The sequence below is a fragment of the Nelumbo lutea genome, chromosome 4 (genome assembly GCF_056320005.1).
Source record: "Nelumbo lutea isolate HS-2025 chromosome 4, American lotus-T2T, whole genome shotgun sequence".
NCBI lineage: Eukaryota > Viridiplantae > Streptophyta > Magnoliopsida > Proteales > Nelumbonaceae > Nelumbo > Nelumbo lutea.
The window spans coordinates 75,308,320-75,335,108 of record NC_142687.1 but is presented as its reverse complement, the minus strand read 5'-3'; the positions used below and the strand labels follow the sequence as shown (position 1 = coordinate 75,335,108).

The window sequence follows — 26,789 nt, the reverse complement described above, 5'->3', positions numbered from 1 at the left end:
ATAAGCAACTTGCCATAAGCAACTTGCCATAGGCAGCTCGCCATAAGCAGCTCGGCATAGGCAGATCGCCACAGGTAGCTAGCCACTCTGCAGGCAGCCTGGCGTCTTACGAAGAGCTCTCCACTTAGGGGCAGCTCGGCACTTAGGGGCAGCTCAGCGTATCGCAGGAAGATCTCCTGCCTGACAACTGTACCTGACAGATCCGAAGACATGCGGCCACGACTTTCGCTAGGCGGCACCGTGCCTGCTAGTCTTGAGAACTGTCCCTTGACTAGCAGAGCCATACTCTGCAGCAGTCGCCTGCACCCGCCACCTCAGCTCTGGCAGTAACGACTGCGGTAGAGAGACAGAGGCAGTTACGCCTGACTTGACAGAGGCTGTTATGCCTGATTTGACAAGACACCACTATATAAGGACTCCAACCCCCAAAGGCAAGGGGGAGAGAATGAAAAAATGGAGGTAATCCCTGCTCTCTAGCTCTCTCATTTCTCTCCAAGCTCCCTACAATCAGAATGCTAACTTAGGCATCAGAGAGTCCCCATCGGGAAAATACCCCCGGGTCCTCTGATTCAGTTCTCGTAGGTCCCTCAGCTCCCGCCGCCTACAAAGGAGAGGAGATCACCTCATGCAGAGGGCAATCGGGTTGCGCTACACCAGGGAGCTCCACCATCCCCTCCTGGGAGCAGGTCAAATAACGAGGTACTTAGCCAAAAAAATGATACGTGACCGAAAATGGTTACATCAGGTCAGCTTCACACCTATAAGTCTCATCTTATAAAAGAATTCTAGTGCTTCTATTTCAAACCCATTCAACATAAATCCTATTGTAAGTACATGTAATTTACTATCATCAGGACTACGATGAAGATGTTAAAAGAAAAACATACGGAGAAATCCCAACTATGACACTTCTGTAATGGCACAACGACACTTTATTAAGGTAATGTAAGGCTCACGCACTTGCGATGGGTCCAGAATGATATTACAACTTTGTGACAAACTTAGTACACTACCAACATCCTGTGATGAGCATAGAGTGGCAGCTCATGACATGATGAATGATAAATGAAACCAAAGTTGACAATATATGTTTGTAAGCAGCTCACGCTCTACACAAACGTGGTAAGCCACGACAAAAAGCTTCAAAGATTGCTTACAAAGACATCCAAACACACTAACCGATCAAAAGTCTCGACATGTGTCTACAAGAAAACCCATAAAGGGGTGTATTCGACACGTTCTATGTGAGAATCCTTAGGGAAAGGAAACTCTATCCCTAGAGAATCTTGTTAGACACGTGGCAAAACTTTAGTGGAATTCACTTGATAGCTGACATGAGGATAAATATCTCCTTTCCTAATAGGGGAAGACCTCCTTTAGGATCTCCTAATAGCCTAAGGATCTTATTTATATAAAGGGAGAGCAACTCTCCCCCAGGTCAGACACTACCAAGGGTTTCTCAGAGGAGATCTCTTTCTCTCTCACTCTATCTCTCCCTCTCTCACACTCCCTTCTCTGCTCTTCTCCCACCATCCTCTATAACCATTATTCTCCCTCACCTTCCATCTTCCCTACTGTCCTCTCTGAACCTTCAAAGACTGGACCAACGAACTAGAGCCCATGGTGATTACACCTGTAATCATACCATTCCAAGAAATTGCATCATGGTTCTTCATATCCTCAAGCACTACACTAGCATCTTCGATTAGTCCTAACTTAGAACACATATATATCAAAGAATTACCCACAAATGTTGTTGACTCAAAACCAAATTTTATGACCTAGCTATGAACTTCCATGCACTTAGTTATGGAAGCTGCAAGAACACTAGTAAAAGTGAATGGATTGGGCTTAATTCCCTTAGTATGCATATGATAGAAAGAGTTCTATGGCAAGGTCAACCATCCCTTCTACGTATAATCAGCTTTGACTTCTGATTTCATGCAGTGAAAATGTATTTGCTTACAAAAAACATCGAAAGCAATGCCTCTCCCTTCTTATGTGCCGAGCGTGTTGTTCCCAAGTAACGTGTAGAGGATGTTTCAAACCACAAGATCAATAGAAAATAGGATTTTCAATTGAAAATAGATAATAGAATAGGGTTTTCAGTAGATAGTGACAAATCGGTAGTGAGGCATGTGTTTACCAGTAGCTGATGGCAAAGCTAGGATTTCTAGAGGTGGGTGAACCACCAAATCGGCAACAAAGCTATGCATCTCAATACCAAGAAGTAGAGATACTTTCTTGGGTTTTCAGAGGTTGACAAACCACCTGTTCATATGAAAATAGGTATGAAAATAGAGTCGTTACCGATCAGATATTTTCGTTCATTCCTTCTCCAGCGATGATTATTTTCTCTGTCTCAAGCGGTGTTAAAAGATGCAGTTATGACAACCATTTTTTTTTTCTTTTTTGATAGGGTTCAAACAGATAAGGTTTTGGGTCAAAAAATCATAGAGGTAAAGTTTTGGGTTCAAAACTATGTGGACAGAAACTGTTTACACCATAGGGACGTTCTATAGATGTAATGTGGAATAATCTACACTGCATAGATTGTTTTCATACATCTTGGGATAATTTATAGAGTTTTCATACATCTTAAAAAGACTTGCCAAATGGCACCTTAGGCGGTGTTTGGCATTGATGCCATTGCCATAGAAAACGACGGAAAAAACAGTGCGCCAAGAAACACTCTTATTCGGTTTCGTTTTTTAGAATACGCAAAGAAAACAACCATGCCTTGGAAATCAGTAAGGCACGGTCTGAGAGAATGTTGAATCTCATATTTTCTTGTTTTCATAACCATTGCTGCCAACAATAACATGACGTGGCACCAATGTGGCAGCTAACATGATTTAAATTTGAAATGATATGGTGCATTGAAATGCACCATAACATTTGTATATCCCCTATAAACTATACCCTAATGACATATTTCCATTTGCAAGGTCCCTTTCCATTATACATTCTTAGCTGCCAGAGGTGAAACTATTATGTTCTCAATTGCTGAAGATCGATTTGGTCAATCATCGAATGTTTAGAATGAGCAATTTTCTCCTTTCCCATTTGTTATCTATGGTTTTCTCATAGTATGTTTTCTTTTTTCTTTTCTTTTTTTTTGTACAGTAGGAAGGAGCAAGGTCAACCTCTATTTCATTTGCAATAGACCTCATCCATCACTAGTTTCATTTTGAACTATGACTACCAGGTGCATCTTCGTTGTCTAGTTCGATCAACTACTCCTCACTTTCTTGTTATGGATGCTTTACATCATGCTGTGGTTCTTTTAAATGTCATTGTTATCTATAAAACCTCTGTTCGATCAAGGAAACATGGATTGAACAATCGATCTGAAGAGCAATCATTTGATGTTTTGCACTATATTATATATTAGGAATTGAATATATTGTGACTTGGACAAGAGCATAAAACTAGCTTTAGCTTGAACTCATGGCAATGAAAGCCTCTATTGTAACATGGTAGTAACTTGGTATAACTGAATATATTGGTGGGTATAACTGAATATACCCATTTTATCAGTACTACCAAAGCCATGGTAATAACCTGTATAAAACTAGCTGTATCCAACCAAAATTTAGCTCAATTAAAATGCAAGGATTTTTTTTTGAAGTTACAAAGGCTTTTTTTATGAATGGTACTGAGAATGCAAACAAGTATATCTGATACTTGTGAAAGTATTGCAGAACACTCAAATTTTTTGAAGTTATAGAGGCTTAGTATTTTGGAAGGGTTTAGACATCTTTAGAAAGAAAATGATTAGTATGAATCATATAATATAGCAAACAAATATAAAGGCATACATGATAGGATGTAGAGAATTGAACAAAATATGAAAAATGGACTATCTACAAATAAAAACCATTCAAATACACTTCTAACAAGAGATTTTACCTAAACTTGCATGGAACTCACCTACCTAAAAAACCTACTAAATGCCTAATGGATACTATCATTTGGTTTGGAGAAAACCCACATGGTCCGGATAGAGAGACTGCGCGGCCATCAAACTGTAATTTCTTCCTAAGGTACCTCCATTCCTCATACATATTACACATGAAATATTCCAAAACTCTCCTTTAAGCTAACACCAATTAGCTTACCTAAAAGAAATGGTGTACCGTAGTAGTAACATCATTGGTATTCCAAAGCTTCCCTTGGACAAGGATTGGCATAGGGACTGCGCGGCAAAAGTGGTTACCACGGTTATGGAGGAAGCGATTAAGAATGTTTTCAGTATGACAAATGGGTTTTCCGGGGCCTTGCGAAGGGGGTTTGAGTTAGATTGGGGAGACATTGGAGATTGAGTTGCGTGTGAGGAATCTGGTGGCTATTGTGCTTACTCTTCCAATTCAACAATGGACCTCTTCTGCTTTTGTGAGGATGGAACGCGCAGCGGGAAACGTTGCTCCAGTATGTTCTCTCTCTCTCTAGTTTCTTCTAACTTTTCTGAGAGAATTTTTACGACTATTACAACTACTATATCGTTCAAATGGTAACTTGGTAAGTAGTCCACATAAAATTTAGAGTAGGAAAACTTACAGAAGCGACGAAGTTGAAGTTGGAATTGGAGTTGGAGCTGGAGCTCTTCCATCATCTGCCCGACCGAGTCTACTAGACACAACCAGAGACTTGGAACACCACGACCACAACCGTTGGAACAGACGACAGGTTTCTTCTCTTCTGTCGCAGTGGAGGCTTCATCAGTTCCGCCGTAAACATATAAGAAATATCGTTGGTGGTCAGACGAGTTCATTTGAAGGTTGACTTCATCAACCCCTATGAAGGCCGGCAGCTGCACATAGCAGCGAATCAGCGGCACCCCTCTTCGAATACTGAAAAGTGAAGACATAGCTGCACACAATAGCGAACCAGCGGCGGCAATGAGCCCTCTTCCAACGAAAACAGAGGGGTGGAGGGAGAGAGAGACGAGAGGTTGAGAATGGAAAGAGAGATGAGAGAGAGATAGAGGTGGAGGGGGAGGTATTAGAAGAGAGAGAGTGGGGGCTCAAGTAGGAAGGCAATATTGGGTTTTAAAAAATTGTATAGGTCACGTGGGGGTCACATGTGCATAGATTGTATGGACGTTAACAACAGGGGTAGAGTTAGTCAATTGTCAGAAAGAGTGTTAATCAATTTTCAAACAGTAAGAATACACTTAGTCAATTAGATAAATCATAAGGGTAGTTTAATAAATTTACCCAAGATTCTACTATGTCAGCACACTAACACTTAAATTAATACCACACGATCCAATCCAATTGTGTCAGATTGAACTCATGGCACTTTTCTTAACTCTTACTCATATCAAGACAAATCTTTAATTGATTAGATGGTACTCATTGAGGTTCATGGCTCTTAAGTCTTACTAGAAGTACAACTAATTAATTAACTTTTAGTCTTATCTACCATACCCTTTTTAACAATCTTCAATATGAGTTCTTCCATTTTCTTCTACATACCCATTTTAAAAGTAGGATACTAATTTATCTTTTGAGAATAGATATAGAGCCTAATACATTGTTGCTAGTCGTATTCATTAGATATAGTTATTAGTTGAGTTATTTCACTTTGTGTTTTCTTAGCATAGGCTATTAATATCCTCCAACTCTAGGTGTTCTTTTTTGTTTAACAAGTAATAAAATTAAAACTGACCACCATCATTTTGTAATGCTTTGATGTCCGAACAAATTAATAGTTAATATTTTTTTAGTTGATGCTAATGGTTCATTCTCCAATATTCCCATTTTTTCTATTTGTTTCTTATATGCCCCTGTTATTTCTTTGCCATTTGCTCTTCTTTATTATTTCTACCTTCAATTATATTATTAATTATACATATTTCTTTAGGTTACATCCATGTTAATAGTCTATTTATTTCACATATTCTAAAACAAGTATCAACCATTTTATAATAACTCTAATACAACCCTAAATGCAATAGCTCTAAATCCTAAATGATACAAGGTTTTCAATCCCTTAACCTCAAGCTTGATACTTTTATGATTATACCCATCAACTAGCTTTCTTAGATCTTGGTTTCAACTTCCAACCAATTTTAGGATCTTTTGAACAATGTATTTCTTTTCTAGGAAATGAATTACAAAGATAGTTCTAATAGACCATTCATTTTAATAATCTATTGCCCTATAAATAGTAAGTTATTTTCAGGAATCCAAACCATTTATCCTCACTATCATCCTAGGACATTTTTCTCCACCTACCCACCAATAGGAGTTCCTACTGATTCATTACCCAAAACTTCTAGGGAATATTATATCATGCATTTGTTTCCTAACATCCTTAACTTAGTATAAATTAAGACGCTTAAAATTCTTAACACTTTTCAATATTTGTGGCTATGAAAAGTCCTACTAGACCCAAATCTATACTAACTATAAAAGAGTGAATGCCCCTTCTTTCTAGAATTTTCATTGGACGTTTTCTGCCCCCCTTGTCTAAACATACAATGGGCATAAAGAGGGCATATATGTCCTTTACCATAGCTTTCAAGGCACCAAGGCGAGGTTAGGCGATAGGGGGGCGCCTTGTTGCCTAGTCACCTAGGCGATGGATTCTTTTTAAGTAAAACCCTAGATCCTAGGGTAGTTCCCTTGGTTCCGTAACCATCTTTCCTTAATAATTATTCATAATTTTCATAAGAAAGGTATAAATTTCATGTTTAAGTCTAGAAAATCAACATTTTGTGAGAAGAAAAAGAACAAAGTAAAGAAAATTCAAAAAAATATAGGGGCTGAACCCCTATTTTTGTTATAGGAAAGAAGAAAAGAAAAGGTGGAAGAAGAAAATGTGTTGATTAGACAAAATTTTAAGTTCTTCCTTTGCTTATAGGTTCAGGTTTTGAAAATTTCTAGGGTTCAATCAAGGATCAAAATTTTGATACGATACGCCCCATATCGGGTGTATTGTATTGTATCTTTAGGGTCCCAATACTTGTTTATAGGTGTTTTTGAAGGGATTGAAGATCCATCATATGGATGGCTGAACCTTGCAGGGGTTGGGTGAAATTTCAAAAGTTTTCTTTGTCTCCCATTCGGGAATCGTATTCCCCGATTTAGAAAACTTCATTTTTAATGTTCGTTCTTGAAAAAAAATTTGACCATATTTGAAACCAAAAGGAGGGAAAGGGATATACCTGATATGGAATCAAAAGGAACTCCCAATGTAGGTGTTTATGCCCAAAGAGAATACCAAGTCCACCTCCACTGAAGATGACATAGCATATGTTGAGGCAAGATCAACAAGAATATGGGATTCTTCACCAAGAATCGAGTAGGGTAGTGTGAGCACGACTTGAAATTGTTTTTTCACCAAGAAACAATATCAAGAACAGTTCTTGATCACTCCAGGAGGTGGAGATCGAATTGGGATGGCGCTAAGAGCTGAGGGGGAGAAAAGACTACAAAAAGAAATTGTGTTCTTTTAGTGGAATTCGCCCCCTATTTATAATCCTTTCAGGATCAACTTCTTAATCTGATTAGGAATGAAATTTCCTAATCTAAATCTTGTATTTAGATTTAGACTACAGAAAGCAACTGCTAATCCTAGTCAGATTATAAACCCAGAATGACCCATTTTAATTAAACCATTTAAGCTCAGTTTGAAATGGGCTTTAGGCCCATTAAGTCATATTGCTCACTTAACCCATTGTAAGTTGGTTAGTTTGGTTCTCTTTGTAGGCCATGGGACCCTAGCATTGATCTACACATCAGTCACATGAGTTCAACCCAACATTTTTTACAAGGCCTAGCTGAATTCACTATAGGTCACATTAAACCCCAGAGTCCATCACCATGGGCTCTTAATGGGCCCAACATTTACCCTCAATGGTCTTACACTTAACCTCTTATCCCTTAATGATCATATGCTGCCCGACAAGAGAAGACCTCTCCCCCGGCTGCAAGGTACAGTGCTGCACTCTCTACTCACATGGATCCCAGGAATTAAAACATTTTGCAAACATTTTGTGAAACCATAACATATAAGTATATCTCTATATAAATATAATTTGTAAAATAAATTTCAAACACATTTGAAATCCATTGCCGATAATTTAGGTTTCCATAAGAGAGAGTGCAATCCCTGATTATTCACTTTGTCCAACAAAGGGGTTGATCCTATCACTATGATCACCCACTCAGGTGAATTCTCGGACTACCCCAACATACCCAAGTTTTGACTCGGAAAAGGATCTCACTGATTGGTATATCAAAGACAACCTAATCCGACACCTAGTGTAATACTATAATCGAGTCTATGGGTCAAATGTAACATTCTAGTTTTGCCCATCTATCTCCAAGGTCCAAGGCAATACTGGAATTTTGTCTGGATCAGGTTTCAAGAAAACCCAGACTACTTGTACCTTAGGTCTCACCCTGGCAGCTAAGATAAACCACCCCAACCAACTTGGCAGCACATCAGTGTTAGCCTTGGCAGGATAAATCTCCCTAGATCTATCCAAGGACTGTGATAATTCTAAACTAACACGAGTCTTATAAGTGTCTAGTTTAAGGGTATTACACAGAAACACGCCAAAACAATATGAATCAATTATGCACTTTATTCATTTATAATAAATGACAATAAGTACATCAATCTAATTAGAGCTAAGGGCATACATTATCTAACAGCTCCCACTTGCACTTAGGTCCAATCGGGTATAAGCTGAAGTCCTATACTTTCTACATGTTTCTCAAACACTTTCTGAGTCAATGGCTTAGCCAATGGCTTAGCCAATGGATCTACAACATTTTTCACTGATGCTACATTCTAAATTAGGATGTCCCTCTACCAACTATCTCCCGTAGTACATGGTACTTCCTCTCGATGTGCTTTGACTTCAAGTGGGCTCATGGCTCCTTAGCTTGAGCAATGACTCCAATGCTGTTACACAGCAGTGGAATGGGTAATGTGCTGGATGGAACTACATCTAATTCTTGAATGAACTTCTTCATCCAAATGGCTTCCTTGGCAGCTTCACTTACGACAATGTACTCGGCCTCGATTATGGAATTTGATGTGGACCCCTATTTGCTACTCTTCCAACTAACTGCACAGGACCCCATCGTAAACATGTAACCAGATGTAGACTTTTTATCATCTGGGTCTGACTGAAAATCAACATCAGTATACCCCTGGATCTATAGTGAATTACCATCGAATACTAGACAAAACTCTTTTGTCCTTCGATGGTATTTTAGTATGTGTTTCACAGCTGTCCAATGCTCCTGACTTGTGTTAGATTGAAACCTACTTACCACACACTGCTTGAGCAATGTCAGGCCGAGTGCACAGCATGACATACATGATGCTCCCTACGGCTGAAGCATAGGGAGTCTCTCTCATGCCCTCAATCTCCCCGGGTGTCTTGGGAGACATGCCATTGGAGAGAGTGACTCTGTGCCTAGAAGGAACATTTCCTTTCTTGGAGTTCTCCATACTATATCTTTTGACAATCTTGTCAATGTAAGTAGACTGGGGTAATCCTATTATCCTCTTCGATCTATCTCTATAGAGTCAAAGACCCAAGATGTAGGAGGCCTCTCCAAGATCTTTCATGGAGAATTGCTGTGAAAGCCACATTTTCACTGTAGTTAACATCCCTACATTATTTCCAATGAGTAGGATGTCATCTACATACAAAACCAATAACATAACCTTATCTCCCACTGTCTTCCTATAAACACAAGGCTCATCCAAATTTTTCTCAAAGCCAAACTGTTTGATGGTAGAATCAAACCGAATGTTCCAGCTCCTAGAAGCTTGCTTAAGTTCATATATGAATCGATTAAGTTTACATACCATGTGTTCCTGACCTATAGCAATGAATCATTGCGGTTACTGCATGTAGATATCTTTAGTAAGATCTCCATTAAGGAATGTAGTTTTGACATTTATTTGCCAAATCTCGTAGTCATGGTATGTTGCTACAGCTAGTAGGATCTTAATGGATTTGAGCATGGCCACGGGCGAAAAGGTTTCCTCATAGTTGATTCCCTCTTTCTGAGTGTACACTTTTGCCACAAGACAAGCCTTGTAGGTCTCAACTTTACCATCGAGGCCCTTCTTCCTCTTATAGATCCATTTGCAAGCAATTGCTTTTACTGTAGGGGTGAATCTATTAGAGTCCAGACTTCATTGGTCTCCATTGAGTCCATCTCAGCTCTCATGGCATCTACCCACTTTAAGAAATCTTTGTCCAACATAGCTTCCGTATAAGCCATGGGATCCTCTTCACTAGTCGGGGCTTCCAGCAAGTAACTTTCTTGGTCATAGTCGTGATGAACTAGAGGCCTGGATACCCGGGTAAACCTTTTAGGTTGGTTATTATCTGGAGCTTGTGGGACATCTCCCACTACCCCTGGGCTCTCATCATCAATGACAACTTCCTGATGAAGATTATCCAAGACGTAATCGTCCTCTAGGAAGTAGGCATTTTGATTGCAAAACACCTTTTTCCCTTTTGGATCATAGAATAAGTAACCTACAGAGCCTTTAGGGTAACCCACAAATAGGTAATGACTGGTCTTGGATTCCAATTTGGTAGCGCTAGTTCTTTTAACTTGTGTTGGACAACTCCAGATCTTCAAGTGTCTTATACTTGGTTTCTTACCAGTCCATAGCTCATATGGAGTTTTAGGAACGGATTTGGTTAGAACCCGGTTCAGCATGTAAATTATAGTCTCTAATGTGTAACCCTAAAAGGATATAGGTAATTCTAAGTAGACGAGAAGTAAACGACCATATCCAATAGAGTTCGATTTCTCCTCTTCGATACACCGTTTAATTGTGGTGTAGTAGGAGGAGTCAGTTGTGATACATCTCGTTTTCCTTTAAGTAGTCATTGAATTCGTCGGAGAGATATTTGCCTCATCGATTTGATTGAAGGGCCTTAATGTGTCTCCCCAATTGTTTTTGACCTTTTGTCTGAACTTTTTGATGGACTCAAACTTTTGTTTCATTAGGTACACGTAACCATACTGTGAAAAACCATCGATGAATGTTATAAAATAAATGTGTTGGTTACGTGTCCTAACATTCATGGGACCATATACATCAGTATGTATGAGGTCAAGCATGCTTGTAGATCTTTCAGGCTTTCCTGTAAATGACTGTTTCATCATCTTACCCTAAAGGCAATGTTCACAGTTTGGAAGATTTTCTATAGTTAGAAAATCCAAATGACCATCCTTTACCAATATTGTGTTACGATCTATATTAATGTGGCCAAGTCAGTAATGCCACAGGCACGTGGGATTAATTGTATCCTGAGTTCTCTTATTGGGTATTATTTCTGACGTAGTTTCGGTTATGTTTGTTTCTAGAGAATGATGGAGAATATAGAGACCATTCTCAAGTTCTCCATGTGCAAGGAGCTTGTTATTCCGTTTAATAGTAATCACATTACTATACAAAATAGAATAACCATCAATGCACAATTTTGAAACAAAATCAAATTTCTTTTAAGTGTTGGTGCATAAAGACAATCTTTTAGTGCAATTATTCATTTTCTGAAAACTAATTCTACAGTTCCTATGGTTGTAGCTGCAACTATTGCAAAAGTCCTCAAGTGAAGCGTTACTTCTCCATCACTTAGTCTTCTGCTTGTCTTGAACCCCTGCATTGTATTACATGCATGAGTTGAAGCCCTAGAGTCAATACACCAAGAAGCAGAAGTGACTAATAAATTAGTTTCTATGATAAAATATTCAAAATTACCTTGCCTTTTAGTCTCTAGATACTAAGGACACTTCCTCTTCCAATGGTCGGTTTGCTTTCAGAAGTGACATGCATCGGATGTTTTGTCTTTTTTTTTTTCCTTTTCGGCTTGCTAAACTTTTTCTAAGGCTTTTTCCCTGTCCTCCTCTTTTTCATACTCAAATTGCCACCTTCAACAAGCATGGCTATTGGTTTGTCATTCTTTATCAGTTCTTCAACCCTCTACAATATATTGCTAAGTTCTTAAAGGCTAACATTTAGCTTATTCATATTGTAATTCATGATAAACAGATTGAAGGAGGGAGGCAAAGAGTTTAGGATGGAATCAACTTTGGTGACATGATCTAGTCTTGATCCGAGTGTCTCCAGTTCATTAATGTAACCCATCATCTTAAAATAATGGTCATGAACCATCTGGCTCTTGATCATTTTAGCGATCATAAACAACTTTAAGACCTTTTGTCGAGTAGAACGATTCTACTCTTCATACATGGTCCTCAGACTATCTAGGATATCCTTGGACACTTCGATCTGATCGAATTGTCGAGGGTGGCTATGATGTAGCATTGGGCAAGAGCGTTCTTCTCTTCCCATTCTTGATACTCTTTTCTACATGCCTCAGAAGCCTTATCACTCGGACGATCTGGAGCAGGGTTCTTAGCAACCTTGTCCAATTTCTCGGACGTTAATCCAACATAAGGTTATGGAATCAGTCAGCATAGTTTGGGCCTTTAAGCTTATTATCGTCCAACAACTTGGCGAATTGTCCGTTTTCCATTTCTGATAAAAGGCAAGGCAGATTATTAGTCCACAACCTTGATTCATGTTTACTACATAGATATGGCTTTTAATCTATGTTCCATTTTCATTTGTTCATCTTTGAGATTTATCTCTTATCTCAATGACGAAGATTGTGAAGTATGTCTCTGGAAATGTGGGAAATCACATACAGTGCATGCAGCCAAATATTTCAACTGCATAACCCCACCAGTTTTTGTGAAGGATCATATTCACTCATCTTATGAGCTTTCCCTTTGGATTCTGTCAGACAAGGTTCATTGTTATTTTAGGTTAAACATTTCTATCCATTAAGTACTTACCCATCATATTCGTGAATGCCAAGGTACCATGAGAGAGTCTTCCATTTAAGGATAGGCCCCTCCCACATCGGTCTATGACACCCCTATCATCTTATGAAATAATCCAACAGACCCAACAACAAATGGATAGCCCAATTTTATGGTGCATCTCCTCATTACTGAAGGATCCATCTTCATGCTAATGATGGAAGACCTTTAAAGAGTTGATCATATGAATCTCCCTATCATATGCATTTATATTTTGCTAGAGGGAGCGGATAATTACGCCTTGGTTCTTATTTAGGTTAAACCAAAGTGACTCCCACTGGCTTTCTTAAAATCAGATTTAGATGGGCTCCACACGATTTTTCTCAGAGAGGAAGCTAAAGTGGGGCCTATCAAGAAGGGAGATCATCCAATGATCTTAAGAACAACATGACAATGATGTGCATTCAGCCATGGTGTGCGAAAGAGCTACTATCAAATTAACATGGGCCAAGTGCTTATGGCCCATGTACGTGGCACATCACACATCATACATCATATGCATGAAATAAAACCACAATTGATCCAATCAATTTAATCATCTATAAAACCGTAAAATAGTTAGGTTAAATTAGTGTCAACCCATTAGAGCCCATAATATTATCTAGGTACATGGGCAGAACTGCAAAAAGCAGTTCGACCCATATAGTTGAATTAGGGCTGATGTAGTTTTAACTTAACAATACTAGGTTTTACGAGTTGGGCCGAGTTACATCTTGCAATCATCCATCAAACCCTTGCCCCATATAAAAAATTTTAGGGCTGGGAACAGTTCCTATTGAGCCATCGATTTTGTGCATGCATATCAAATCCGATTTCAATAGATTCTATTTTTTATGGTTACGTCATGAAACATCATTGCTGCATGGTCCTTCCTTTATGATTATCTTGATCAATTAAATTGAATTCCTCCTTAAAATTCCACAATTGGGCTCCCCTTGCAAGACAATTTCATCATAATTAGTGCAATACCATGCTAATTTAAAAACATTATTACCAAAATCATCAAGTTAGAGGTATGAAAATATGTACAAATATAGGCTTATCAAATACCCCCAAACTTAGCTTTTGATTATCCTCGATCAAAATATGAATAAAATCATACTTAAGCTCATAAATTAATCATGCTTTACTTTTTTTTTATTTTCCAAAGTATATGCCTTAAAGATTGTAGAAGGTATATAACTTAGAAAGCATTCAAAATACCATCCAAGAATTATCATGGATCTTATGCTAACAAAATCTCATCATGAAAATTGAAGTGTGTGTGTGTGTGTGTGTGTTTTGCCAATTTTATTTTTGAGTTTCATGCACGCTTCTTAGCTCAAATTATGCAAACCAATGGATCTTGAATTTGATCATTGAAATTTTTTGATATTCCATAGGCTTGTTTTTCATAGTCCTTCTCCACTAATATAGACAATCATAAAACTTCAGATCAATAGGTCTTTATTAAGTTTGTAATGTGAGGCCTAGGTAGGAGCTAATAAATAAAGGATAAGGAAATACAAAGCAAGAGAGTATAGAAGGATATGCACATATAAATGTATTCTCCATATATCCCCACATTCTTTTTTTATTTTTTTTATTTTCACATGTATCACAACCCCCAAACTTGTTTATTTTGATTTTCTTGGGTAGTAAATAAACTTTTCAACACATAATTTTAGGCTCATAATGTATTTCTAAAGCCCTTTTTCTTTCTTTCTCAACACTTTTTTTTCATCTTCATTTTTCCTTCTTTCATTTATCAACATCATTCTGTAAAACTAGGCTCTCTTGAAGGGTAAATCATGGTTTTTCAGGTTCGACAGGTTAAGTACAATGAGTGTTAAAGAAAAGAACTTGAATAGTGGCTAATCATATGCTTTGCATATGCCATTATTTTGAAAAGGTGCAAAAGGGTAACTAATGATTGAAATATATCAATGTTGGTTTTAAAAGGCTCAAATGATCCAAAGATATTTTGAATAATCTCTAAAGTAATATGTTGTCTAGGATTTCGCCTCAAAGGCTAATCAAACAAGTTATAGAATATCACATAATGATCATAATGTTCAATATATCTCACATAATCATTCACCAAGTTGCACGCAATTCACAAGATCATGGCATAATGTGCTCAAGAATTTCAACTTTCACGATACAATATAGTTAACATGAGAATCAATCAATCATCAGGATTAGCATTTATCTTCATTTTCTAAGTCATATTCGATTTCAATCAAGATTTATCATAGGCTTTTAGTCATCAAGAAAAATTCAGCAATCACAAATTTAAGCTAAAGCATATTTCGAAAAATTTTGGTGCAATCTGTTAGACAGTGTATGCCCTTAGCTCCAATTAGAATGATTTATGTTATGACAATTAATGTAAATGAATAAAGTACATATTTGATTTATGTTATTATGGTGTGTTTTTGTGTAATACCCTTAAACTGGACATTTATGAGACTCATGTTAGTTTAGAATCTTCATAACCGTTGGATAGATCTGGGGAGATTTATCCTACCAAGTCTGACACTGATGTGCCGCCAAGTTGGTTTGGGTGGCTTGTCTCTGCTGCTAGGGTGAGACTTGAGGTACATGTAGTGTGGGTTTTCTTGAAACCCTGGAACCGGACCAGAATTCCAGTATTGCCTTGGACCTTGGAGATAGATGGGCAAAACTGGAATGTTACACCTGACCCCTAGACTCGATTATGATATTGCACTAGGTGTCGGATTGGGCTGTATTTGATATGCCAATCAGTGAGATCCTTAGAGGGGGTCAAAACCTGGGTATGTTGGGACAGCCCGAGAATTCATCTGAGTGGGAGATCATAGTGACAAGATCAACCCCTTTATCGGACAAAGTGAATGATCGGGGATGCACTATCTCTGATGGAAACCAAAACTGTCGGTAGTCGATTTCAACCGTTGAAATTATATATATATATATATATATATATATATATATATATATATATATATATATATATATATATATATATATTATGGTTTTAAAATGTTTGCAAAAAGTTTTAATTCTCGGGATCCATGTGAGTAGAGAGTGCAACACTGTACCTTGCAGCCGAGGGAGAAGTCCTCTCTTGTCGAGCAATGTTTGATCATTATGGGTTGAGGGGTTAAGTGTAAGACCATTGAGGGTAATACCTGATGGGCTAATCTTGCATCTACCCATAGTCTTTGGGTTTTTATAAGGTGGCTTGACCCAAAGACCATTTAGTGTAAATGTTGGGCCCATTAAGAGCCCATGGTGATGGACTCAAGGGTTCACTGTCTCCTACTATGAATTCGGCCAAGCCTTGTAACAAAGGCTGGGCTGAACCCATGTGGCTGATGTGTAGATCAATGTTTGGTTCCCATGCCATACAAGGACATCCAACTAGGCAGCAGTTTGGAGGATAAGTGAGCACATAGACTTAGTGGGCCTAAAGCCCAATTCGAACTGGCTTAATTAGATTAATTAAAGAGGAGCAGTTCTAGGATTTAGATCAATAGATAGGATAAGGGATTGTCCTTATCCACTTAGAGAGTCCAAATCCAAATAGAGATTTGGATGAGGAAACTCCTAATTAGATTAGGATGGCTGATCTTTATTTGCAGATAAGATAAGGGATTATCCCTATCTCTTAAAGAGAGTCCAGATCCAAATACAAGATTTGGATTATGATACTCCTAATAGGATTAGGCGAACCTTATTTAAGGCTATAAATAGAGAAGAAGGGTGAACCTCTAGTTCATCTTTCAGTTTACTGATTCAAAAGAGAAGACAACATACAGTTAGACTGACGCCATCTTCTGCTCTTGCCTTCTCCTGCTATTGCTGCCATCACCAGTTCGTTCTCCACCTGTAGGAGCGATCAAGAAGGGGCTCTTGATATTTTCTATTGGAGAAAAGATAATAAGAAGTCATGTTATTGCCGCCATCCTGCTGATTCTACTCCACCCTACGCTGTGTCATGTTTAGTGGGAGTAGTATTTGGTAATCTCCTTGGGCGTGAACAACTTCGTTGGGGGTTACTACTACTCTGTATTAGGTATATCCCTCTCCTACCTTTTGGTTTCAAATTTGGTTTGGTTTGGGTTCAAGATTGATCATTGAAAATGCAATTTTGTAAAATAGGGAATGTAATTCCCACATGGGAGAGAGAAATTTTTGAAATTTTGCCCAACCTACCTGCAGGGTTCGACCCATATGATGGATCTTTCATTCATTCACAATCATACCATGCTCTTAAGTTCACAAAAAAATTCAAAACAAATTGAAATCTTCCTCCCCAAACTCAAATTTAACATTGTCCTTAATGTTAATCAATTTAACAACCACAAAGAAGGGAAAGAGACATCCTTTTGAGTTGGCCTTGGTTTCGGTTGCACATGTTGAGATTTCTTGTCCATAGACTTCAAAATTGTAATTTACCTTTCATTAATCAAAAGAGAAGAAAAAATAGCAGTAACAAGAGAAAGCAAAAATTAAAACAAGACTTAAAAGGAAATAAAGAAACATGAAACAACTAGAAATCCTAAAGTGCATAAATGAAAAATATAGTTCTAAGTTATAGTCGTTAGCTTGACTCTGTTTCCATTTTCATAGATCCTTCAAGTGAATGGTGGACTTGAAGAAATGATTATGTCCACCATCAATGTAAGGCTTCAATCTTTACCCATTGACTTTGAAGGTCCCCTTAGTTTCATTAGATACTTCAATTGCACAATGAGAAAAAACTTTAGTCACTATGTATGGGCCACGACCTTAGTTTGCTGGGAAAAAGCTTCAATATAGAATTATAAAGAAGAACCCTGTCTTCAATTGTGATTTTTTTTTTTAATATGTGTATCATTCTATGCCTTGGTTCTTTCTTTATAAATTCTAGAATTCTCATAAGCTTGGTACCACCATTCTTCAAGTTCACTCAAATGCATCTTTCTTTGTTCACCTGCAACTTGTAAATCAAAGTGAAGCAATTTCATAGCCCAATATGCATTATGCTCTAATTCAACAAGAAGGTAACAAGCCTTACCAAACACCAACTTATAAGGAGACATCCCAATAGGTGTTTTGAAAGCTGTCCTATAAGCCCAAAGTGCATCATCCAATTTCATTGACCAATCATTCCTAGATAAGTTCATAGTCTTTTCCAAAATACCTTTCAATTCTCTATTTGAAATTTCTACTTGTCCACTAGTTTGGGGGTGATAGGGGTAGCAGTCTTGTGGGTAACATCATATTTAATTAATAGTTTATCAAACTGTTTATTGCAAAAGTATTTACCTTCATCACTAATGATAGCACTCGGTGTACCAAATCTAGTAAAAATATTTCTTTTTCAAGAATTTGATTACAACCTTAGCATCATTAGTGGGACATGCAATTACTTCCACCCATTTACTCACATAATCCACAACAAGTATATACTCATTATTGAAAGATTTTGGAAAAGGACCTATGAAATCAATGCCCCAAACATAAAAAATATCATAAATAAGAATATTGTTTAGGGGCATCTCATTTTTTCTTGATATATTACTTGCCTGTTGGCATCGATCACAAGAATTTACATAGGCATAAGCATTATTAAATAATGTAGGCCAATAAATCACTTTGTAAAACCTTCGCCATCGTCTTGGATGGTCCATGGTGTCCACCTGTTTCTTTGTCATGACAAAAACCAAATATATTTCACATATCTTCATTTGGTGTGCATCTTCTCACCATGCCATCTGCACAAATATTGTATAGATACGGTTCCTCCCAAAGTTAGAGCCTTACATCAGATAAAAATTTCTTCATTTGACGAAAAGAAATATCAGGGGGCAACTTGTCACCTACAAGAAAATTAGCAAAATCAACATACCATGGTTCATTATTATCATGCACAAAACATAATTTCTCATCAGGAAATTCATCATGCAAAGGGTGTTCATCAATGCTTTCAACATATTCTCCATCCAATCTAGACAAGTGATCAGCTACCATGTTTTCGATGCCTTTTTTGTCTTTGATTTCTAAGTCAAATTCTTGCAACAATAAAATCCATCTTAACAACCTTTACATCCTCTTTAACAAGAATATATTTCAATGCATAATGGTCAGTATAAACAATCACTTTAGACAATATCAAATAAGGTCTAAATTTTTCAATAGCAAATATTACAATAAGTAGTTCATTTTCAGTTGTTGTATAATTTCTTTGTGCATCATTCATGGTTCTACTTGCATAATAAATGGTATGAAATTTTTTGTCTATTCTTTGTCCTAAAACTACACTTAAAGTATCATTACTTGCACCACACATGATCTTAAAAGGCAAATTCCACATGGGGGCGAAATTATGGGGGTTTGGACCAATTTCTCTTTTAAACAATTAAATGCATGTAAGCAAGCACTAGCAATCACAAAATATATGTCCTTCACTAAAAGATTAGTTAAAGGCCTAGCAATTTTAGAAAAGTCCTTGATGAACCTCTTATAAAAACCTGCATGTCTCAAGAAACCTCTAACTTCTTTCAATGATTTTGGAGGAGGAAGTTTTTCAATTAATTCAATTTTATTTCTATCCACTTCAATACCTTTAGAATATACTTTGTGGTCTAAAAGAATTCTTTCCCTAACCATAAAATGACATTTTTCTCAATCAAAAACAAGGTTAGATTTTTCACATCTTTTAAGCACCAAAGACAGACAATGCAAGCATGCGTCGAATGAAGATCCAAAAATAGAGAAATCATCTATAAATATTTCCATAAAATCATCAATGAAATATGAAAATAGAGACATCATGCATCTTTGAAAAGTAGCATGGGCATTGCACAAACCAAAAGGCATTCTCCTAAATGCAAATGTTCCATAAGGGCATGTAAAAGTAATTTTCTCTTGGTCTTTGGGAGCAATGGGAATTTGGTGATAACTAGAATAACCATCAAGAAAACAATAAAATTCCTGACCAACAATTTTTTCAATCATTTGATCAATAAAAGGAAGGGGGAAGTGATCTTTTCTAGTAGCATCATTCAATTTCTTATAGTCGATACATACCCTCTAATCTGTTACTGTCCTTATAGGGATTAATTCATTATTTTCATTTTTTACCACAGTGGTCTCACCTTTTTTAGATACAACTTGCATAGGACTTACCCAAGAAGAATCAGAGATAGAAAAGATAATACCTGAATCAAGCCATTTTATCACCTCTTTCTTTATTACTTCTTTCATATTAGGATTTAACCTCCTTTGGTGTTACACCATAGGCTTGAATCATTCTTCCATCAAGATTTTGTGCATGCAAACTAATGGACTTATTCCTTGTATGTCGCCAATACTCCATCCAATCGCCCTTTTGTGTTCCCTAAGCACCCTTATCAACTTTTCTTCTTCAAGACTTGTCAAGTAAGAAGAAATACTCATAGGTAAAGTAGATGAATTTTTCAAATAAACATATTTTAAATGTGAAGGAAGAGGTTTAAGTTCAAGAGTAGGAGGCTTCTCAATTGATAACTTGGCTTTTGAAGAAGATGAAGAAATATCCAAAGGCAAAATTTTTTCTCTTTTTGTCACAAATCCTTTTTGCTTTTTTCCAAAATAGCCTATAGCCTCCTTATGCTTCTCATCTAAATTTTTTTCATTTACATCAAAAGAGTTAGCAATGCAATTTTCTATGGGATCATCTAACCTAAATGCATGAAATTTTCTATCTACCAAATCATCAATGCAATCTATCATTAAGACTTCTTTTTCATCATTAGAATCTTTCATAGCCTTAAATACATTAAAAATAACTTTCTCATCATTAATTCTAAGGCTAAGTTTTCCTTGTTGGATATCAATTAAAGCTCTTCCTGTGGCTAGAAAAGGTCTCCCTAAAATTATGGGCATATCATAATCTTCTTTCTTGTCCAAAACAATGAAGTCAATAGGAAAAATAAATTTATCTACTTTTACCAAAACATCTTCCACTACTCCCCTTGGATATTTGATAATTTTGTCAGTCAATTGAAGAGAAACAATGGTAGGCGTTGGCTCCTTCAACCCAAGCTTCCTGAAGACAAAGAAGGGCATCAAATTAATGCTTATACCAAGATCACATAAAGTCTTATCAAAATTAATTTCGCCAATGGTGCATGGAATAGAGAAGCTCTCTGGATCCTTGAGTTTTGGAGGTAATTTATTTTGTAGGATTGCCGAGCAATCCTCATTAAGTTTTACCATCTCAAACTCCTCCAATTTTCTTTTGTTTGAGATTATTTCCTTCAAGAATTTGGCATAACTTGGCATCTGAGAAATAGCATCAAGAAGAGAAATGTTAATATGCAACTTTTGAAACACCTCTAAAAATTTAGCAATTTGCTTATCCAAGTTAACCTTAAGAAATCTTTTAGGGAAAGGAAGAGGGGGTTTGTAAGATTTTAAATTAAGAGTAGAACTTCCCTTTCTTTCCTTTGATGACTCACAATCTTCTTCTTTGGCTTCAAGGTCTCAGCTTTCTTCCTCTTTTACCTACTCATCATCTTTTCATTCTTTTCCACTTAGCAAAGTGATGGCCTTTACTTGTTACCTAGGATTCTTCTCGGTATTGCTAGGCAATCCTCCTTGTGGCATTGCTGAAATTGCTTGAGCAAGTTATCCAATTTAAGTTTCTAACCCTTGAATTCTTGCTTTTGTACTATTGATAAATATTGCCATCATATCCTCCAAATTTGGATTCTTCTCTTGTAGATTTTGTTGGTGTTGCTATTGAAAGCTGGGAGGTGTTTTTTGTTGGTTATTACTCCAAGAAAAATTTGGATGGCTTCTTTATCTTGGATTGTAAGTGTTGGAGTAGGGATTGAAATTGGACCTATTGCCACCATAAGAAACAAAATTAGCTTATTCGAAAGAAGAAAAAAATGGATTTCTTATTTGATAGTCTACACTAGCATGTCCCCCTTGCCCACAAAGCTCACACGAAGGAAAGGGAACAGAAGAAACACTAATCGCTAAAACCCCCAAATTTTCTAATTTCTTATTTAATGCAAAAGTTGAGCCGATAAAGTAGTGATAAAATTAACATTATAAATTCCAACTCCTTTTTTATTTGTTCTCTCATTGCCCCATTGAAATCTATTGGCCGCCATCCCCTCCAAAAGTTCATATGCTTCTTTTCCTCATAAGGGTAACACCTACAACTACATCTAACATTGAACGATTAGATTAGTTAATGCCACTATAAAAAGTTTGCACTTGCATCCAAATAGGTAAACCATGGTGAGGACACTTCTTAAGCAGTTCTTTAAATCTCTCCCATGATTCATATAAGGCTTCATTATCAAATTGAGAACAAGTTGTTATGTCATTCCTTAATTTAGTCATTTTAGCCGATGGAAAATACTTACATAAAAGCTTTTATGCTAAGTCATCCCATGTAGTAATCGAACCTACAAGAAAAGAGTTAAGCCAATCTTTTGCTTTATCCGTTAAGGAGAAGGGAAACAACTTAAGTCTAATGGCATCATCACTAACTCCATTATGCTTAAAAGTATTACATATTTCAAGAAAATTAGTAATATGAGAGTTAGGGTCATTATTGGGGCCAGAAAATTGCACACTCATCTGGATCATCTGAATAATTGCAGACTTGATCTCGAAATTGTTTACTTGCACATTCGGCCTCGTAATGCTTGATGTAGTACCATTTAGAGTAGGTATAGCGTATGAGCTCAATGTCCTTGGATTATTTTGGTCTTGAGCCATTTTGTTCTTTCTCTCCCTCATTCGCTTTTTGAAAGTCCTTTCGATTTCTTGGTCAAGGGGTATTAATCTCCACCACTAATGCGTGTCATGCACTAGAAATCTACAAAGAAAAGGAGAAAAATTAAAAATTTCCTAAAAGATTTATAAAGTCGAACCCAATAGAAATTTAAAATAGAAACAAAAATTTTAAATCCTAAAATAAAACAAATAGATATTCAATCTAAGGCTAATTTAGGTAGTTTTGATATGCAATAAATTAGTCCCAAGTAATGATGCCAAAAACTTGTATGATTTATGTATAGTTAATTCAGGCAAGTATACCTTAGTCAAATGTGTGTATAATGATGAGAAAAGTGTCAATCCCACAAAAACTAGATCACAATACCAAATCAAATTTTAAACTAACTTAAGTTGAACTCGTGAATCAATTGAATGAATACAAACAAAAAGAATTAATGCAAATCTAAGAACTTAATAAAAACTAAATCAATGGATGAATGCAGATAGGATATAGATTTCATTAAATCAAAGTTATATAATTACCTATTTAATCCAACTCAAGACCGAAATTACCCTAAGGTATATTAAAGTTATTTGCATGTGATGGTGGATTTTCCTAAATTGATTAATAAGCTTTCTCAAGTCATATTAATCCTTTATTAATTTAATTCTATCATCAAATTTCTAAGTGGTTGCCAAAAGGAAAAATAAGCATTAAGTTCTTTAGAAACCTCTAATCGTAGAAGGGGATTTGACTCACTAAGCTTCATTGACTCCCACACATGAGCTAATCATCTTTTGATATAATAGTCTAACATGCGATTTTTATTGCCTAGGGATTTAATTCATACCAATCATTTGGTCAGTCATGCATGAATCATCAAATCATTAAAAGATTGGTCAATTCTTTTAAAGCATTAAACACAACAACAAAAATTCCTCATGCAAATAATAAAGGTCTTGAATTGAATTAACCAAGTAACTATATGATCTTAAGATCAAAATCCATCTAAACCATAGCTAAGAGAATTTAGCTAGACATAATTAAATTCAAAAACTCAAAAAAATTAAAGAAGAAATACAACAAAAACACATCAAGGAATGAATAGAGTAATAAGAAAACTTTTGCCTTTGAAGGTAGAAGACAAGTGCAGCAACTAAGCCTTTCTCCCTCTTGAATTCAGATTCTTCCTCTCCTTCTCTGGCATGCTGAAATTGCTTCCTCTTCTCTTTTGATGTGTTGAGACTGCTTCCTCTTCTCTTCTCTGCTGAATTCTTTCTAAGGATGTGCCCCTTTTCCTTGGGTCTATGGTCCGTTTTAGGTCATTTTTATAATGCAGCCCCCCTAGACTCCTAATTCAACACAAATTAGGTTTCTTAGTCTTTATCATAGTTGAATTCCTATCATTTCTGCACTATCAACTGCTAGACCTGACACTTGTATCTCAAATTGCACTTGGTTGAATACGGAATTAGGGTGTGCAATAAATGAGTTGTAGCCCTCTCTCTTATCTTTAACTAGCCATTTGAATCACCTCAATCCGAATTATAGACAGGAAGTTATTACCAAAATATGATAACTATATCAAAATAGGAAAATTTCTGATTTTGTGCATGCATATCAAATCCGATTTCGGTGGATTCTATTCTTCATGGTATATCGTGGAACATTATTGCTGCATGGTCCTTCCTCTATGATTATCTTGATCAATTAAATTGGTTTTTTTCCAAAATTAGGCTCTAAATCACCTTGCAAGACGATTTCATCATAATTAATGCAATACCATGCTAATTCAAAAACATTATTATCAAAATCATCAAGTTAGAGGTATGAAAATATATACAAACATAGGTTTATCAATCCTATTTGCCTAAGATGTCCAACACAAAAAGAACATCTGTACATCAAAAAATGTTTTCTTTAGATTCCTGTTAAACCAAAATGACCAACATATAAAGAACAACTTTACGTAAAAAAACTAAATATGCAAAAGCTTAAAAAAAGCCTAAATTTTCATTGAAATCAAAAACTATATTTTTAACATCGTCCAAGCAACAGTTGGATAAACCACCAACTTATTTGCTTCAGTATGCTAGAGCCAGTAAAAATCATACTCATGGCTTTGACATATTTGCTTAATCTTTCACTCATCAATCTAGTAGGAGTTCCTCTTCATGAAGTTGATTTTTCTCTACCTGTAGAAATAAAAAGGTAAAACAAAACAAATAAAAGAGTAGAATAAATCCTTAGATAGTGAAAGCAAACAACTATTCTTGAAACACCTAAAGTAAAATAAAATACTACAAAACAAATAAAGTAAAATAATTTTTATAAATATTACTACTTTGATTTCCATGAGGATGATGTTTTGAAGTTGAAGAGTTTCGATGCCCATTTGGTGAGACATCTGAAGTAGCAGCAGCATTTGGATCCTATTAAATTAGAGAAAATTTGATTAATACAGTAATACTCTATATATCACTTTAAAAATTTGAATATACATATATCGTACTTCTCTATTTGTGATTTTGTTTACAAGACTCATGATATCACTAAGTTGCTCATTAGGAAATCGCCTCTGAAATATAGATATAAAAGCATTCCCCAAACCCTCTAAGTTTTGAACTTTTTCCTGCAAAACTTGATCATGTTGATTGTGTTGTTGAGATGATGAAACTCCACTACCATTAGAAGTTAGAATCTTTCCCATACAACGAACACGCCCTTTCTTATCAGGTCCTTTAACATGAGAAAACACATCATTCTTCGAAGAAAATCCTTGCTGTAATATTTACGAACTCTGTGAAGTGCTTTCATCATTTAAGCACTTTTTCAAAATTTCCTGAATTTTATGCACAAGTGGAGCATAAATGGTCATTTAGAGTAATGGATTGTTGGAATGATTTCCGTTTTCAAATTTTGTTTTGAGAAGTGAATATTTCATTAATGATAAAAAAGATAAAACAAAGGCTATTGAGGGAGAGGTTTCCTCCACAACCGATTACAACAGTGATCATGAAAATATAAGGTTATTACACAACAAAATCATCAACCGACAACTTACAAAGTTATTAAAATAAAAAATCCAAAAGAGACTATTAATAGGGCCCATTTCAGCAAGGTTCTTTCCATCTTGGCATTCAGTGCATCAATTTCCAGCCTCAACTAAAGTTAATAAGAAGAATGAAGAATCATATGCTCCACTTCCCATCCTCAGTTATGTGGCCTGTGTGAGGTCAGACATTTGGAGACCTACCATTTCAGGATTATAAAGCTGGACTATGAGAATGTAATCAACAAAAGGAGGATTCATGTTCTCTACATGTTGACAAAAGGACCTTCACAATGGACCAAAGATAATGGCCACTTGATCTACGTGTCAATTAAAAAAAAATAAAAGCATCCTAGATTAAGATGTTATCATGACCCCGGCCTTCATTATCATCATCATCAGTGAAGTCTTGTCTAAACAACTTGGTATGTTGCCATATGACCTTAATCCACAGCCTCAAATCAGGGAAAATCTACTGCTAATATGATGACCACTAACAAGTAATAACTTCTAATAATATTGAAGTCATCAGTTCGAAGTGTTTATGGATGTATGGGTGGAAGAAAATTGGAAGCACATTAATGCAATTAGGAACTCCATTTTTCTTTTTGTGGAGTATCTTCTACCAACATCATAGATATACATGGACAGCAAATCCCTGAGAAACTAAGAATATTTCAAATGGATTTTCTGGAAAAGGCATTGGCAACATCAATTGCTCTGGAGGATATGACTGAAAATCAATTCTATATAAATATCCAGAAAAGCCCCAAACTTTACCAAGGATGTTTGGATAAAAGATCTCCAAGATTTCTTACCCTTTGTCATAGAAATTTCACCTTTCACTGCTAATGTGGAATTTGAGTACCCTTCACCAACCACCAATGTATTAGAAGGCAATAGCAAAGGTGATGGAGTTTGGCCTAACGAGGATTAAGCCTTGATGCATATCAAACCATATGAGATCTTTCAAAAAAATGTGGAAAGATTTATAAATAATAAAACAACATAAAAATAAGCACTTAAAAAAAATAAAAACGTAAAAAAAGGATGCTAATAATTAAACTGATAATGTAATCCTGCCAATCTACTACACAGCTTCCCAGTTTTTGTAAAACCTTCA

General features: G+C 36.2%; 1 long non-coding RNA gene and 1 other non-coding gene across 2 annotated transcripts; one reads left to right on the top strand and one right to left on the bottom strand.

The window, feature by feature from the left end:
* Nucleotides 1-3,761: 3,761 nt before the first annotated feature.
* On the bottom strand, nt 3,762-4,971 carry LOC148861115 (uncharacterized). Its single transcript, XR_016112280.1, has 2 exons — nt 4,561-4,971; nt 3,762-4,467 (listed from the first exon to the last, which is right to left on the bottom strand). It is a non-coding gene; the product is annotated as an uncharacterized LOC148861115 (long non-coding RNA).
* Nucleotides 4,972-22,119: 17,148 nt separating this feature from the next.
* LOC148861114 (small nucleolar RNA R71) lies at nt 22,120-22,226 on the top strand. Its single transcript, XR_016095163.1, has one exon. It is a non-coding gene; the product is annotated as a small nucleolar RNA R71 (small nucleolar RNA).
* Nucleotides 22,227-26,789: the final 4,563 nt, after the last annotated feature.